Genomic DNA, 16,706 nt, shown 5'->3' with positions numbered 1-16,706 from the left:
TTCTCTCTTACTCTCTCTCTCCCCTCTCTAAAATAAATAAATAAAAATTTTAAAAAAGAATCTTGCCAAGCAAGAAAAAGCATGACTTTGTATCCTTGTGTACTCAATTTTGTCCTATATTTTTAAGCGAGAACGAAAGAGAGGGAAAGAGAGTGAGAGAGACAGACAGGGACATATGGACAGAAAGAGAGAGAGATGAGAAGCATCAACTTGTAGTTGCAGCACTTAGTTGTTGATTGATTGCTTTCTCATATGTACCTTGACCAGGGGGGCTTCAGCAGAGCCAGAGACCCGTTGCTCAAGCCAGTGACCTTGGTCTTCAAGCCAGAGAGTGATCATGAGGTCATGCCCATGATCCCATGCTCAAGCTGGCGACCTTGTGTTCAAGCTGGTGAGTCCATGCTTAAGCTGGATAAGCCTACGCTCAAGCCTGATGAGCCCGCACTCAGGTTTCGAACCTGGGTCCTTAGTGTCCCAGAATGACATTCTATCCACTGTGCCACCACCTGGTCAGGCTCTTTTTTTATTGTATTTAAAAATATTTTTCCACTGCTTCTTGCCCTTTGGCTAAGATCAAGTGTAAAAATATTTTTCCATTTAAACTAAATTCTGCATAAATATACATGGTATAGTGAATTTTCTTTGTTTCTTATCAATGGCAAACTTTAATATAGCTCCAATGTAGCAACAATGTAAACCGTACATAATCTAACTAGATATCCTTTATATTTTAATTAATTTTAATGGGGTGACATTGATAAATCAGGGTATATATGTTCAGAGAAAACATCTCCAGGTTATTTTGATATTTGATTATGTTGCATACCCATGACCCTAAGTCAAATTGTCTTCCGTCACCTTCTATCTGGTTTTCTTTGTGCCCCTCCCTTTCTCTCTAAGTAGATATCCTAATGATCCATGACACCCTATACTTGTTTAAAGTAAGGAAGGGTAACAAGCAAACAAAAATCTTAGCAATTTTGACTTTCAGGAGAAAAATGTTTTAAAAAGGCAATTTTCAAAGTACCATTATTTCCCGTGTATAAGACATTCCCATGTATAAAATGTACCTTAATTTGGGGGCCTGAAAATTGAAAAACAAAAAGTATTACATAAAGTTATTGAACTAAAGTTTTATTCATCATAAAATTCATACGACTCCTCACCACTGTCAAAATGCCCATTCACTAGCTTGTCCTTATCTGTATCTGATGACAAATCAGTCTTCAACAATGAATGTAAAAACAAGCACGAAAAAGTAGGAAATGCTAGTAAAAAAATCTACAACTGGCCCTGGCCAGTTGGCTCGGCAGTGGAGCGTCGGCCTGGCGTGCAGGGGACCCAGGTTCAATTCCCGGCCAGGGCACATAGGAGAGGCGCCCATTTGCTTCTCCACCCACCCCCCTTCCTCTCTGTCTCTCTCTTCCCCTCCCGCAGCCAAGGCTCCATTGGAGCAAAGATGGCCTGGGCGCTGGGGATGGCTCCTTGGCCTCTGCCCCAGGCACTAGAGTGGCTCTGGTAGCAGCAGAGCGGCGCCCCGGAGGGGCAGAGCATCGCCCCCTGGTGGGCAGAGCGTCGCCCATGGTGCGCGTGCCGGGTGGATCCCGGTCGGGCACATGCGGGAGTCTGTCTGACTGTCTCTCCCCGTTTCCAGCTTCAGAAAAATACAAAAAAAAAAAAAAAAAATCTACAACCACTGAATAAGACACACCCAGTTTTTATACTCCAAATTTTTCAAAAAAGGGTACATCTTATACATGGGGAAATACGGTAATAGAAAAATATATTGTTTAAAGCCTTTAAAAAAAATATTTTCAACCTTTAGTTCACAATCCTAAACTCCGTTCAGTGGATACTGATAAAGAATTCCTGATCTTTTACTTCTAATGTCATTATTAAATATAGATTTGAAATGAAAATACTGTCAAGTATTGAACCTATTATGACAAAATGTGTTTTCCAAAAATGGCCACAACAGTATCTCTGGTACCACATACTCTTCTTGAACATACCATTCTCCCAGCAAGAGGTGAAATCTGTGGGTGTATATGACTCACTTGTAACCAACAGAATGCAGAAGTAACAATGCATAGCTTGTGAGGCTTTGTCCAAAAGAACAAAACAAAGATCTACCAGGATGATGTCAGAGTAATGGCGGGGTAGGAAGCGATTCCGATAAATCTCCCCCAAAACTCAACAAGATCTTCAACCAGAAACAGAAAAACCTATACTTGGAGCCTCCAGATGCTTCGCAATACACCCAAAGATGCCATTAAGGAAGAGAAAATCGAATATCATGGATACAAAAGAAAGAGAGGTAACACAGCTAGATGACGAAAAATCTATGGAGAAAAAATTTAATATATTGGAAACCTTGGAGCTAAATGACAGAGAATTCAAGATAGAAATCCTAAAAATCCTCCGAGATATACAAGAAAACACAGAAAGACAATTTCGGGAGCTCAGAAAACAACTCAATGAACACAAAGAATATATGTCCAAGGAAATTGAAACTATAAAAACAAATCAAACAGAGATGAAAAACTCAATTCACGAGCTGAAAAACGAAGTAACAAGCTTAGCTAATAGAACAGGTCAGATAGAAGAGAGGATTAGTGAAATAGAAGACAAGCAACTTGAGGCACAGCAGAGAGAAGAAGAAAGAGACTCAAAAATTAAAAAAAATGAGATAGCCCTACAAGAATTATCTGACTCCATCAAAAAGAATAACATAAGAATAATAGGTATATCAGAGGGAGAAGAGAGAGAAAATGGAATGGAGAACATACTCAAACAAATAATAGATGAGAACTTCCCAAGCCTGTGGAAAGAACTAAAGCCTCAAGTTCAACAAGCAAACAGAACTCCGAGTTTTCTTAACCCCAACAAACCTACTCCAAGGCATATCATAGTGAAATTGACACAAACCAACAGCAAAGAAAAAATTCTCAAGGCAGCCAGGGAAAAGAAGAATACAACATATAAAGGAAGGCCCATTAGATTATCATCAGATTTCTCAGCAGAAACTCTACAAGCTAGAAGAGAGTGGACCCCAATATTTAAAATCCTGAAAGAGAGGAACTTTCAGCCACGAATACTATACCCATCAAAGCTATCCTTCAAATATGAAGGAGAAATAAAAACATTCACAGATACAGAAAAGATGAGGGAATTTATCATCAGAAAACCCCCACTCCAGGAATTACTAAAGGGGGTTCTCCAATCAGATACAAAGAACAAAAAAAAACAAAACAAAAAAAAAAACAGAGCCGCCCTGGCCGGTTGGCTCAGCGGTAGAGCGTCGGCCTAGCGTGCGGAGGACCCGGGTTCGATTCCCGGCCAGGGCTCACAGGAGAAGCGCCCATTTGCTTCTCCACCCCTCCGCCGCACTTTCCTCTCTGTCTCTCTCTTCCCCTCCCGCAGCCGAGGCTCCATTGGAGCAAAGATGGCCCGGGCGCTGGGGATGGCTCTGTGGCCTCTGCCTCAGGCGCTAGAGTGGCTCTGGTCGCAACATGGTGACGCCCAGGATGGGCAGAGCATCGCCCCCTGGTGGGCAGAGCATCGCCCCTGGTGGGTGTGCCGGGTGGATCCCGGTCGGGCGCATGCGGGAGTCTGTCTGACTGTCTCTCCCTGTTTTCAGCTTCAGAAAAATGAAAAAAAAAAAAAAAAAAAAAAAACCAAAAAAAAAAAAACAGAGCCACAAGTAAAAGCTCCAAGAAGAACACAATAAAACCAAATTTAAACTGTGACAACAACAAAAAGAAAGAGGGGGAGAAGATGGAGATTAACAGTAGCAAAGGACGATGGAGTGCAAAAGTACTCACAAAATAGTTCACTACAATGAACAGGGTAGGGACCCTTTTCATAACTCAAAGGTAACCACCATTGAAAAAACCACCACAGAAGCACATGAGATAAAAAAGATAGCAACAGAGGAAAGATGTATGGAATACAACCAAATAAAAACAAAAGATAGAGAAACGAAAGAGAAGGATCAAATAAGACACAAAACTAACAGAAAGCAAGATATAAAATGGCAATAGGGAACTCACAAGTATCAATAATTACACTAAATGTAAACGGATTAAACTCACCAATAAAAAGGCACAGAGTAGCAGAATGGATTAAAAAAGAAAATCCAACTGTATGCTGCCTACAGGAAACTCATCTAAGTAACAAGGATAAAAACAAATTCAAAGTGAAAGGCTGGAAAACAATACTCCAAGCAAATAACATCCAAAAAAAAGCAGGTGTAGCAATACTCATATCGGATAATGCTGACTACAAGACAGCAAAAGTACTCAGAGACAAAAATGGCCATTTCATAATGGCTAAGGGGACACTGAATCAAGAAGACATAACAATTCTTAATATATATGCACCAAACTAAGGAGCACCAAAATATATAAGACAGCTACTTATTGATCTTAAAACAAAAACTGACAAAAACACAATCATACTTGGAGACCTCAATACACCGCTGACGGCTCTAGATCGGTCATCCAAACAGAGAATCAACAAAGACATAGTGGCCTTAAACAAAACACTAGAGCACCTGGATATGATAGACATCTACAGGACATTTCATCCCAAAGTGACTGAGTATACATTTTTCTCCAGTGTACATGGATCATTCTCAAGAATTGACCATATGTTGGGCCACAAAAATAACATCAGCAAATTCAGAAAAACTGAAGTTGTACCAAGCATATTTTCTGATCATAAAGCCTTGAAACTAGAATTCAACTGCAAAAAAGAGGAAAAAATCCCACAAAAATGTGGAAACTAAACAACATACTTTTAAAAAATGAATGGGTCAAAGAAGAAATAAGTGCAGAGATCAAAAGATATATACAGACTAATGAAAATGACAATACGACATATCAGAATCTATGGGATGCAGCAAAAGCAGTAATAAGAGGGAAGTTCATATCACTTCAGGCATATATGAACAAACAAGAGAGAGCCCAAGTGAACCACTTAACTTCACACCTTAAGGAACTAGAAAAAGAAGAACAAAGACAACCCAAAACCAGCCGAAGAAAGGAGATAATAAAAATCAGAGCAGAAATAAATGAATTAGAGAACAGAAAAACTATAGAAAAAATTAATAGAACAAGGAGCTGGTTCTTTGAAAAGATCAACAAAATTGACAAACCCTTGGCAAGACTTACCAAGGAAAAAAGAGAAAGAACTCATATAAACAAAATCCAAAATGAAAGAGGAGAAATCACCACGGACACCGTAGATATACAAAGAATTATTGTAGAATACTATGAAAAACTTTATGCCACTAAATTCAACAACCTAGAAGAAATGGATAAATTCCTAGAACAATACAACCTTCCTAGACTGAGTCAAGAAGAAGCAGAAAGCCTAAACAGACCTATCAGTAGAGAAGAAATAGAAAAAACCATTAAAAACCTCCCCAAAAATAAAAGTCCAGGCCCTGACGGCTATACAAGCGAATTTTATCAAACATTCAAAGAAGACTTGGTTCCTATTCTACTCAAAGTCTTCCAAAAAATTGAAGAAGAAGCAATACTTCCAAACACATTTTATGAGGCCAACATAACCCTCATACCAAAACCAGGCAAGGATGGCACAAAAAAAGAAAACTACAGACCAATATCTCTAATGAATACAGATGCTAAAATACTAAACAAAATACTGGCAAACCGAATACAACAACATATTAAAAAAATAATACATCATGATCAAGTGGGATTCATCCCAGAATCTCAAGGATGGTTCAACATACGTAAAACGGTTAACGTAATACACCATATCAACAAAACAAAGAACAAAAACCACATGATCTTATCAATAGACGCAGAAAAGGCTTTCGATAAAATACAACACAATTTTATGTTTAAGACTCTCAACAAAATGGGTATAGAAAGAAAATATCTCAACATGATAAAGGCCATATATGATAAACCATCAGCTAACATCATATTAAATGGCACTAAACTGAAGGCTTTCCCCCTTAAATCAGGAACAAGACAGGGTTGTCCACTCTCTCCACTCTTATTTAATGTGGTACTAGAGGTTCTAGCCAGAGCAATCAGACAAGACAAAGAAATAAAAGGCATCCATATCGGAAAAGAAGAAGTAAAGGTATCACTTTTTGCAGATGATATGATCTTATACATCGAAAACCCCAAAGAATCCACAAAAAGACTACTAGAAACAATAAGCCAATACAGTAAGGTCACAGGATACAAAATTAACATACAGAAGTCAATAGCCTTTCTATATGCCAACAATGAAACAACTGAGAAGGAACTCAAAAGAATAATCCCCTTCACGATTGCAACAAAAAAAATAAAATACTTAGGAATAAACATAACAAAGAATGTAAAGGACTTATATAATGAAAACTATAAACCATTGTTAAGGGAAATCGAAAAAGATATAATGAGATGGAAGAATATACCTTGTTCTTGGCTAGGAAGAATAAATATAATCAAGATGGCTATATTACCCAAAGCAATATACAAATTTAATGCAATTCCCATCAAACTTCCAATGACATTTTTTAAAGAAATAGAGCAAAAAATCATCAGATTTATATGGAACTATAAAAAACCCCGAATAGCCAAAGCAATCCTAAAGAAAAAGAATGAAGCTGGGGGCATTACAATACCTGACTTCAAACTCTATTATAGGGCCACGATAATCAAAACAGCATGGTATTGGCAGAAAAATAGACAATCAGACCAATGGAACAGAATAGAAAGTCCAGAAATAAAACCACATATATATAGTCAAATAATTTTTGATAAAGGGGCCAACAACACACAATGGAGAAAAGAAAGCCTCTTCAATAAATGGTGCTGGGAAAACTGGAAAGCCACATGCAAAAGAATGAAATTGGACTACAGTCTCTCCCCCTGTACAAAAATTAACTCAAAATGGATCAAAGATCTAAACATAAGACCTGAAACAATTAAGTACATAGAAGAAGACACAGGTACTCAACTCATGGACCTGGGTTTTAAAGAGCATTTTATGAATTTGACTCCACAGGCAAGAGAAGTGAAGGCAAAAATTAATGAATGGGACTACATCAGACTAAGAAGTTTTTGCTCAGCAAGAGAAACTGATAACAAAATAAACAGAAAGCCAACTAAATGGGAAATGATATTTTCAAACTACAGCTCAGATAAGGGCCTAATATCCAAAATATACAAAGAACTCATAAAACTCAACAACAAACAAACAAACAATCCAATAAAAAAATGGGAAGAGGATATGAATAGACACTTCTCCCAGGAAGAAATACAAATGGCCAACAGATATATGAAAAGATGCTCATCTTCTTTAGCTATTAGAGAAATGCAAATCAAAACGGCAATGAGATACCACCTCACACCTGTTCGATTAGCTGTTATTAGCAAGACAGGTAATAGCAAATGTTGGAGAGGTTGTGGAGAAAAAGGAACCCTCATACACTGTTGGTGGGAATGTAAAGTAGTACAACCATTATGGAAGAAAGTATGGTGGTTCCTCAAAAAACTGAAAATAGAACTACCTTATGACCCAGCAATCCCTCTACTGGGTATATATCCCAAAAACTCAGAAACATTGATACGTAAAGACACATGCAGCCCCATGTTTATTGCAGCATTGTTCACAGTGGCCAGGACATGGAAACAACCAAAAAGCCCATCAATAGATGACTGGATAAAGAAGATGTGGCACATATACACTATGGAATACTACTCAGCCATAAGAAATGATGACATCGGAACATTTACAGCAAAATGGTGGGATCTTGATAACATGATACGAAGCGAAATAAGTAAATCAGAAAAAACCAGGAACTGTATTATTCCATACGTAGGTGGGACATAATAGTGAAACTAAGAGACATTGATAAGAGTGTGGTGGTTACGGGGGGGAGGGGGGAATGGGAGAGGGAAAGGGGGTGGGGAGGGGCACAAAGAAAACAAGATAGAAGATGACAGAGGACAATCTGACTTTGGGTGGTGGGTATGCAACATAATTGAACGACAAGATAACCTGGACTTGTTATCTTTGAATATATGTATCCTGATTTATTGATGTTACCCCATTAAAAATAAAATTATTATTAAAAAAAAAAAAAAAAAAAAAAAGAACAAAACAAAACAATGCAACTTTCTCCTTGTTCACTTTAACAATTAAGCTTGATCTGACCATGCCAAGGCCACCATATGCACAGAAGTAAGGCCACATGTAGGGACTCTGGTCAATAATCCTGGTCTCTTTGAGCAGTGGCCCCCAACCTTTTTTGGGCCATGGATCGGTTTAATGTCAGAAACTATTTTCACGACCGGCCTTTAGGGTGGGATGGATAATGTATCACGTGACTGAGACAAGCGTCAAGAGTGAGTCTTAGACGGATGTAACAGAGGGAATCTAGTCATTTTTAAAAAATAAAACATCGTTCAGACTTAAATATAAATAAAACAAAAATGATGCAAGTTATTTATTCTTTCTCTGCAGACCAGTACCAAATGGCCCATGGACCGGTACTAGTCCACGGCCCGGGGGTTGGGGACCACTGTCTTTGAGTTCTCCCAGCCCAGGTGCCAGACATGGTGGTGAATAAGCCTTCAAATTATTCCAGCCCTCAGCAGTTGATCCCAAACTTCAAGTCTCCCTGACTGAAACCCCAGCCATCACAGAGCTGAGAAAGCCATCCCCACTTGTGACTTTTGGAGTTCCCAATTCACAGAATCCACGTGTATAATAAAAAAAAGGTGTTTTATGCCACAATGTTTTGGAATAGGTATTAAGCAGCAATACTAACTAGAATAACTATCTCAGGAGGAAAAAATTAATCCCATTTCTAAAATTGCATGGTTTTTTGCCCTAAACGAAGTTAGTCTCCCTATCTAGAAAAGATTGACAAAATTAAGTGTGATAAAATTATACATGGGCTTTCTCTTGTGTGTCTACTACCAAAATTTGTAAATAAATAAATAAAACTTACACCAATCACTCCTGATTTTCACAAATGACATTAAAGATCTTTCATATTCAACTCATATGTAAGTCCCACAGAAATTATATGAACAAAGTCTTGGCCACAGCCTCATATGTTAGCTAAAGTGCTAATATAAATTGTGAATTTCCCCTGCTAACTATTAGAAGAATATTTTCTTCTAATTATTGAAAAAGAATGATTAAAAAAGTCCAATAACACCTAATATAATTTTTATAAGTAATCTATAATTGATGGTAATCATTTATTACACAGGCTAAGAGATTTGGAAACACATTCTAAACAAACTAGTTTTAAAAGGGAGTAATAAAACTAGCTATTATAGTCTACAGTCATACTACCCTGGACCCGCCCGATCTCGTCTGATAAAACTAGCTATTATAAATATAACAAAGTACATGAAATCTTATTAAAGTACTATCACTAACTCAAGGCAATAGACTAGTTCAGAAATAATCTCTAGCATTATTATTCAGAAGGTCCCTTTTATCTATGCTAGTATATGGAAAGAGAAAAAGATAAAGAAAAAGCACATCAACAAAACAAATACATTACAGAAATAAAAACCATTATTAGTATTCTATGAATTATCTTTTAATTATAATACTATAAAATGAAAATTCTCTAAAATAACCAGATGAGGCTGGCCAGTTGGCTCAGTGGTAGAGTATCAGCCCAGCATGTGGATGTCCCGGGTTCAAGTCCCAGTCAGGGCACACAGAAGAAGTGACCATCTGCTTCTCCACCCCTCCCCCTCTCCCTTCTCTCTCTCTCCCACAGCCATGGCTCAGTAGGAGCAAGTTGGCCCCGGAAGCTGAGGATGGCTCCATGGCCTAACCTCAGGTGCTAAAATAACTTGGTTGCCGAGCAACAGAGCAATGGACACAGACGGGCAGAGCATCGCTTGGTAGGGAGCTTGCCAGGTGGGTCCCGGTTTAGGCTCATGCAGGAGTCTTGTCTCTGCCTCCCCACTTCTCACTTAGGAAAAAATAAATAAATAAAATAACCAGGTGAACAGTAAAATATACTGCTCACAAAAATTAGAAGATATTTCAAAAATGAATATGAAGCTATAAAATACCCCCTAATTTTTGTGAGCAGTATATATATATATTTTAATAGAATATAATTGAAATTTCTAGAAAGCAGTATTTAATTCAAGTAAAGCTAAAGTGAAATCTTCTGTTCTTTCTTTGCAAAAAATATTTGATAACTAAGGCTGCAGTTCTGTTTCTGAGAGACAAAGCACTGCATTGACATCCATTAGGTTTCTCTGTTTGGTTTTTATTAGTGATAAGGCCAAAAAAGTCTTCTCACACATGTAGGTAATAGAAAATGCAATTAAAAATTTAATAGCTTTATAACTAAGAGATGGATATTTTTCTTCCAGAGATATTCAAAATTGTGATAATGACTGCATTTTAAGTTTGGCACCAGAGTGACAGCAGAAGATAAACCTATCAGTTTTTTTCACAGTGATTAAAGGAGCAGGAGTTGGTATCTTCCATGAATAGGTTATTGATAAAAAGCTTAGTTACCTCCTTGATCCTCATTTTCAGAATAATAATGGTCCAAGTTTTGAACTAACACTTTTATTAAATGTTGACTTATTATACTAAATATGAATTTCTGGTTGATGTCTGCAGCAAAGAGTCTTAGAAAAGTGGAAACAGAAACATTTCTACATCTTCTTCCTGTGTGTGACTTTCCCAAAGAACAACTATCTTTTTTAATGTATCCATATTATTTCTGAATGTAAAAATGTTTGTGTTAAACCTCTGGACAAAAATATTTAGTTCACTGAGGTGGCTAACTATCTGCCATCTATGCAAGCTTAGCCATCCATTCTTCATCCAACAAAAGCTCTACTAATGCAGAGTTATGCTTTTGCAGAAACTGTTTCTATTCTTCTCTCAACTGGAAAAGGTGTGAAAGAACCCTTCTTCTAGCAGGGATCCCCAAGCTTTTTACTCAGGGGGCCAGTTCACTGTCCCTCAGATCGTTGGAGGGCTGCCACATACAGTGCTCCTCTCACTGACCACCAATGAAAGAGGTGCCCCTTCCAGAAGTGTGTGTGGGGGGGGGGGGGGGTAGGTGGATAAATGGCCTCAGGGGGCTGCATGCGTCCCGCGGGCTATAGTTTGGGGATGCCTGCTCGAGAGCCATCTTCATTCTCTTTAGAGAAGGAGATGTTGGTGTTGTGAATCCATGTTTTCACCTAGTGTTATGAACAGTCTAAAGTTCAAGCCTTAATTACAAATATCAACCATCTTCACTGCGTCATTCATCACAGTGTTCAAGTCAGTGAAAGTTTCTTTGTAATTAAATGCTGGTGGACAACATTTCTGGATGTGCAATATTCTTTATTTTTGCAACTACCCAAATGATGTGCAATCATACTCACAGCACCATCCATACACACTCTGAAACACTTTCCCCAGTCAAAGCCCCTCTGTTTGAAAGTACTCATTAAGAGCATTAAATATCTCTGAACTAGTGGTCCAACCAGGTAGATTAAGTCAACAGAGTAGTTCCTCCCTAAAGTCTTTCTTGTCAATATACCTCAAGAAGCAAAGTAGAACAGCATGGTTACTTATGTTAGTTGATTCATCATGTTGAATGGCAAAACATTTCCATTCCTTTATCCCCTCTACAATTTGCTCTTCAATAGCACTGGCCATATCAACAATTCTTCTCTGAACAGTAGTATCCAAAAACAGTATAGCCTCAAGTTTTTGTGCAGCTTGAGGACCCAAAATTTCCTAAGTGACACCTAAGATGCAAGGCTTTAATAATTCTTCACCAATAGTGAACAGTTTTCATTTTCAGTATTCAAAGGGCAGCCAAATAAGATGCTCAAAGCAGCGATGTGTCACTAGTCATCATTTTCTCCATTTGAATTTTCTGACTTTTCATTTGATTGTGAAACTTTTCAAAAAAATCTGCTGGCTTCTCAATAAGAGTGCTATGCTTTGAATACAAATGACAAGTAAGTTTGGAAGGTTTCATTGCATTATTTGACAGGATTTCAGAACATACTACATACAAGGGCTGTGGCAATAATTCACTACCAGGTGCTACAGTGAAATCAAGTTTTAAATATTCCTTATCGTACTACCTAACAAAGTTTCCTTTTCTTATTTTGATTTCTGCTGAACCTTCAAAATTATCGTGTTTCCTTTTCACTGTTTCATTTAAACTTGAAGCACTAGTACTTGGTTTACTTTCAGTGTCATCACTACTTTTCCTTTGACTATTGTTATCACTTTTGAAGAAGGTTAAAATGTTTTGTTGTTTTTTTCTTTCCATTTTGTAGGGTTTAAAATTTACAGCACAATGATACTAAAACACACAATTTATTTGCAAACAACATGGACATGTTCTGAACAGGTGAGAACATGCACAACTGTGTGCAAGCATGAAAAAAAAAGTACTACTGAGAGAGGAGGTGGCTGGAAATGGAAATATGCAAGGAATCAAGTTTTATCTTACCACACATAATAGTGCAACACAGTACAAGCTGGTGCTTGATTTCCAAACTCCACAGGTACAATGTACTGAATACTTCATAAGTTTGTCTGAATACTTTTTGTCTCTTGCACATGATCTGTCAATGCTCTGCACGCTGCAAAAGGTTTTTTGAACAAGCCTAAAAGTTCCAAATATATCTAAAACAACCTCAATACTATGTTCACCGATGATCTAGGTTGATAGATGGCAACCACCCTGAGCATAAGCGAATTCAACTAAGATTCAACTATGTCTATAATATTCATACAACATCAGGGTGCTTAACTTTTCACAAACCGGCATGAAATTCCTAGTGGACCAGCATCAGTCCGTGGACTGGTTGAAAAACACTGGCTCAAATAAAGGCAGTAAAATAAAGCTGGGAAACCTAAAGATAAAAAAATTTTTGAAAGAAAAATTAACAAGATTTGGTAATCAAGTTAGGTAAATATGGAACTATTTTATAAAAGACCTCTTCTAAATAGAGAAGATATATAGCTATATACAATTAATTTTTGGTTTCCATGGCTGAATTAAATATGACAAATTATATTGCAACATCAGGCAGTATTAGTATAGACATCCAGCTGGGAAATGAAATTTATAAAATCACCCAGTTATTAAACAAATGGAATCTTTCAAAACAGCACTATCAATAGAGAGATAAAATAGTTCACAAAGGCAAGCAAAGTAGTTAAGTTTCCAGCTAAGATCCACTATGTAAGCTCCTTTAAAACAGAATTATTATTGTCTTTTACCACTGTTATATTTCCAGTATCTGGAATTTATTGAATGAACCAGTAATAAAAATACATTAACTACAACCTCCATGAAATATACTCTTGGTAGGTTCAAAGAATTTCCTATGGCTCTGTGGAATGGGAAGGAAAGAGAATAATAACCAACTAGAGCATATGAGTTAGTTATTTTAAAATATTGAAAAAGCTAAAAAGTCTAAGTTCATTTTAAAAAAATTAAACCTCATTTAGAGGGTAAAAATTAAAGTAAATAGAAGAGAAAATATGGTATTGACAACTTTAGTTATAAATACAATGTCTTCCCTAAACCCTCTAGACAAAATGAACTAAATGCTGAGATAGAACTGAATAATACTAAAGGTCAAAAGACAGTAAGTAGTTTAAAATAGATAATATAGCCCTGGTCATGTAGGTCAGTGGGTTAGAGCATTATCCAAATACACCAAGGTTGCAGGTTCAATCCCAGGTCAGGGCATATACCAGAATCAACCAATGAATGCATAAATATGTAAAACAACAAATGGATGTTTCTCTCTCACTCTCTCTTCCTCTCTCTCTAAAAATTAATCAATAAATTTTTTAAAAACTAAAAGATAGATAATTTACACTACTTTTTTATTTTAATTTTTGAAGAATCAGATAGAAACACTCAAAGTGTTACAAATCCTGATTATGCAAAGATGCTAATCACAAGTCATGTGAACTCCAATCACCATGTCCCAATCTACCCTCCAAAAGGAGGAACAGGTAAGGACTATCCTAACTGATGATAATTTATACAATTTAAATGTAAAAATATTTAATATATCCTGACATTGATTTTACAGATTAGACCCTCCCCATTTTTTTTTTAAATCAGTGGAACAAATCCTGAACAAAATATATCATGTAGCCTAAGAGGTTGGAAAATCATTACAAGGGTATTATGAGTATTGTTCTAACAGTCTCATAAGCAGTCTATAAACTTCTAAGTACAAGTATGACATTTAAATAGAACTTAGAAATCATCTAACTGAAATTTGTCAGAGTTTAAGTTTTTATTTACGTAGTTCAAGTCTAATGACGAAAAAACATTGATTTAATACAAATTTTCACTTTTATATAAGCAAAAACCTCACTCAGAAGTTCACTTTACATCTATGTGTAAAATCCTTTGTTACATATATTCTGATTAAAAATACTTTTTAAAAATAATGCTATATTCTGTTAGTCTGATTTTATAAATAAACTCAGAAAACATTTCTCTTTTTCAAACCAACTTATAAAAGATGCAGTGCTTGCCATAAGAAACTGGTAGGGTGTTGCTATGGAAACACTATTTAATTTTTTTTTTCTCTTTTTAGAGAGAGAGGGACAGACAGGGACAGACCAGCAGGAAGGGAGAGAGATGAGAAGCATCACTTGTTGCAGCACTTTAGTTGTTCATTGATAGCTTTCTCATATATTCCTTGACTGAGGGGGCTCCAGCTGAGCCAGTGACCCCTTGCTAAAGCCAGTGACCTTGGGCTTCAAGCCAGCATCCTTTGGGCTCAAGCCAATGACCATGGAGTCATGTCTATGAGCCCATGCTCAAGCCAGTGATCTCAGTGTTTCTAACCTGGGTCCTCAGCGTCCCAGGTTAACGCTCTATCCACTGCGCCACCACCTAGTCAGGCTATTTTAATATCATTTTAAGACACCAGTAGCTTCAAAGAACAATGAAGAAAAACTAAAGAAAACACACAAAAAAGATAATCCTAGTATTACACAATATAATCAGTGTAAACATGCTACAACAGTATCATATATTTTTTTCTTTCTGTACTTGGGAAAGAAAGCATTAGGAAATACATTAGGAGATGATATAGAGTATTTGAAATGCAAATTAATACCATCCTTTTTACCATTAGTTGAATTTGCCTCCCTCGATCCTTTGCCAATAGCACGAAATTAAAATTTGTTGATTAGCTGAAATGTCTACTCATACTGAGTAATAAAAGTAAACAGATCTAATCAGGTCCTTTTCCCAAGATAAAGAAAGGTCTCTGGTGTGAGACAGAAGTACTAAAGGATACCCCCTATTCGTGATCCTAGGAAGTTTAAGTGTTCTCTCAACTCAGGCCTGGAGAAAATGAGGCAAGGGTAATTAATTAAGTAATAACTAGTAACAGGTGAGGCCTGAAAATGTTAGAGATATCTAACTAGTTTTTTTTTTCTTAACTCTTTTATCTTAACTGGGTAATTTAGAAAAATATTTTAGAGTAGTGGCTTAAGTTTATTTTGTTAATAAAGAACTAAAATTTTTTGTTTACAGCACACACACCATAATTGAGAAAGAAAGAGCCCTAATCACTTACAAAATGAACCTTGCCTACTGAAGACTACTGTCTTCAGACCCCCAAATCAGACAAAGATTTAGGAGCAAAAGTACACTGATTGTGGTCCCTTTATAAAGCAAGGAATATTTACTTCTACGTTCCAAAGGGTAACATGGAATATATGGAGGGGTTGATAACAATACCACTTTGCATTTACATAACTCTGTAAAGTCTAGAAGGTACTCTCACATAAATTAAATCAGATGCCATTTCCCCCCCTAAAACATCAAGCTGGAAAGAATAACCATTTTAAGTGGGGCATCTGAACAATATTAATAACCATATTACAGGTCATCATTATAACTCTGAGAACTTTTTTTTTTTTTTTTTTTTTTCAGTGAGGCAGATCCACTTTATTCAGGAAGTAAGCTAGCTTATATACATGGGTTCAGCCAATAGGGTGTTACAGCGTGTTCTTCATAGCCAATGGCTGAAAAGATCAGGGATCTGCGTGGTTGGCTCTAAGTCACTTCCTTATAGCGGGCGAGCTCCCTCCCTGAGTATGCCCAGGAGGGTTCTGAGAGTTGGAGTATTCTCACAGCATTGCATCAGCCACAGCTGCTAGGAATGCGCTCTGTGCCCACCCACAGTCCGCCCTTATGAGACTTTTTTTTTTTTTTCTGAGAACTTTTCAATAAGTAGGAAAGGCAGAACCATATACAATAGAATTGTTATTTATACAAGACAATTTCTCGTGAAAGATATCAAAACATATTATAAACAACTTAGGTACAAAAAGATTCTTGTTTGAGCTGTGATTAATACTGAATTGCTCTATAATTTATAACTGACTGACCCCCCAAACCTTGGCACCTTTCCTTTCCTCTACCTTTATTCCCCACTTATTGCTAGGATGCTTTCCTTTCCCTCCCACACTACTCATCCTTTAAAACCCAGAACTATTTTCTTATATAGGAAACTTCTAGAACACCATGTCCAAAGTGGGCTCACCCAAACACAGTGCAAGGAAGCCTATGTCTATTCAGAATTGGATGGATAGAGAACTGATTTGAGTTTGCCAATAATCTACTAATATGAAGTTTGTAGGAAAGCTTCTTTCAAAAAGTAGAAGTATCAGAAGATGTT

General features: G+C 36.9%; 1 protein-coding gene and 1 non-coding gene across 4 annotated transcripts in view; both read right to left on the bottom strand.

The window, feature by feature from the left end:
• CDK19 (cyclin dependent kinase 19) overlaps positions 1-16,706 on the bottom strand; it is a 232,043-nt gene that overhangs the window by 93,759 nt on the left and 121,578 nt on the right. The gene's annotated exons all lie outside the window — the stretch shown is intronic.
• On the bottom strand, positions 13,898-14,033 carry LOC136402059 (U8 small nucleolar RNA). The gene has a single exon (XR_010750956.1). It is a non-coding gene; the product is annotated as a U8 small nucleolar RNA (small nucleolar RNA).

Source organism: Saccopteryx leptura, chromosome 3 (assembly GCF_036850995.1).
Source record: "Saccopteryx leptura isolate mSacLep1 chromosome 3, mSacLep1_pri_phased_curated, whole genome shotgun sequence".
NCBI classification, from domain to species: Eukaryota; Metazoa; Chordata; class Mammalia; order Chiroptera; family Emballonuridae; genus Saccopteryx; species Saccopteryx leptura.
This window is presented reverse-complemented; position numbering and strand designations above follow the sequence as displayed.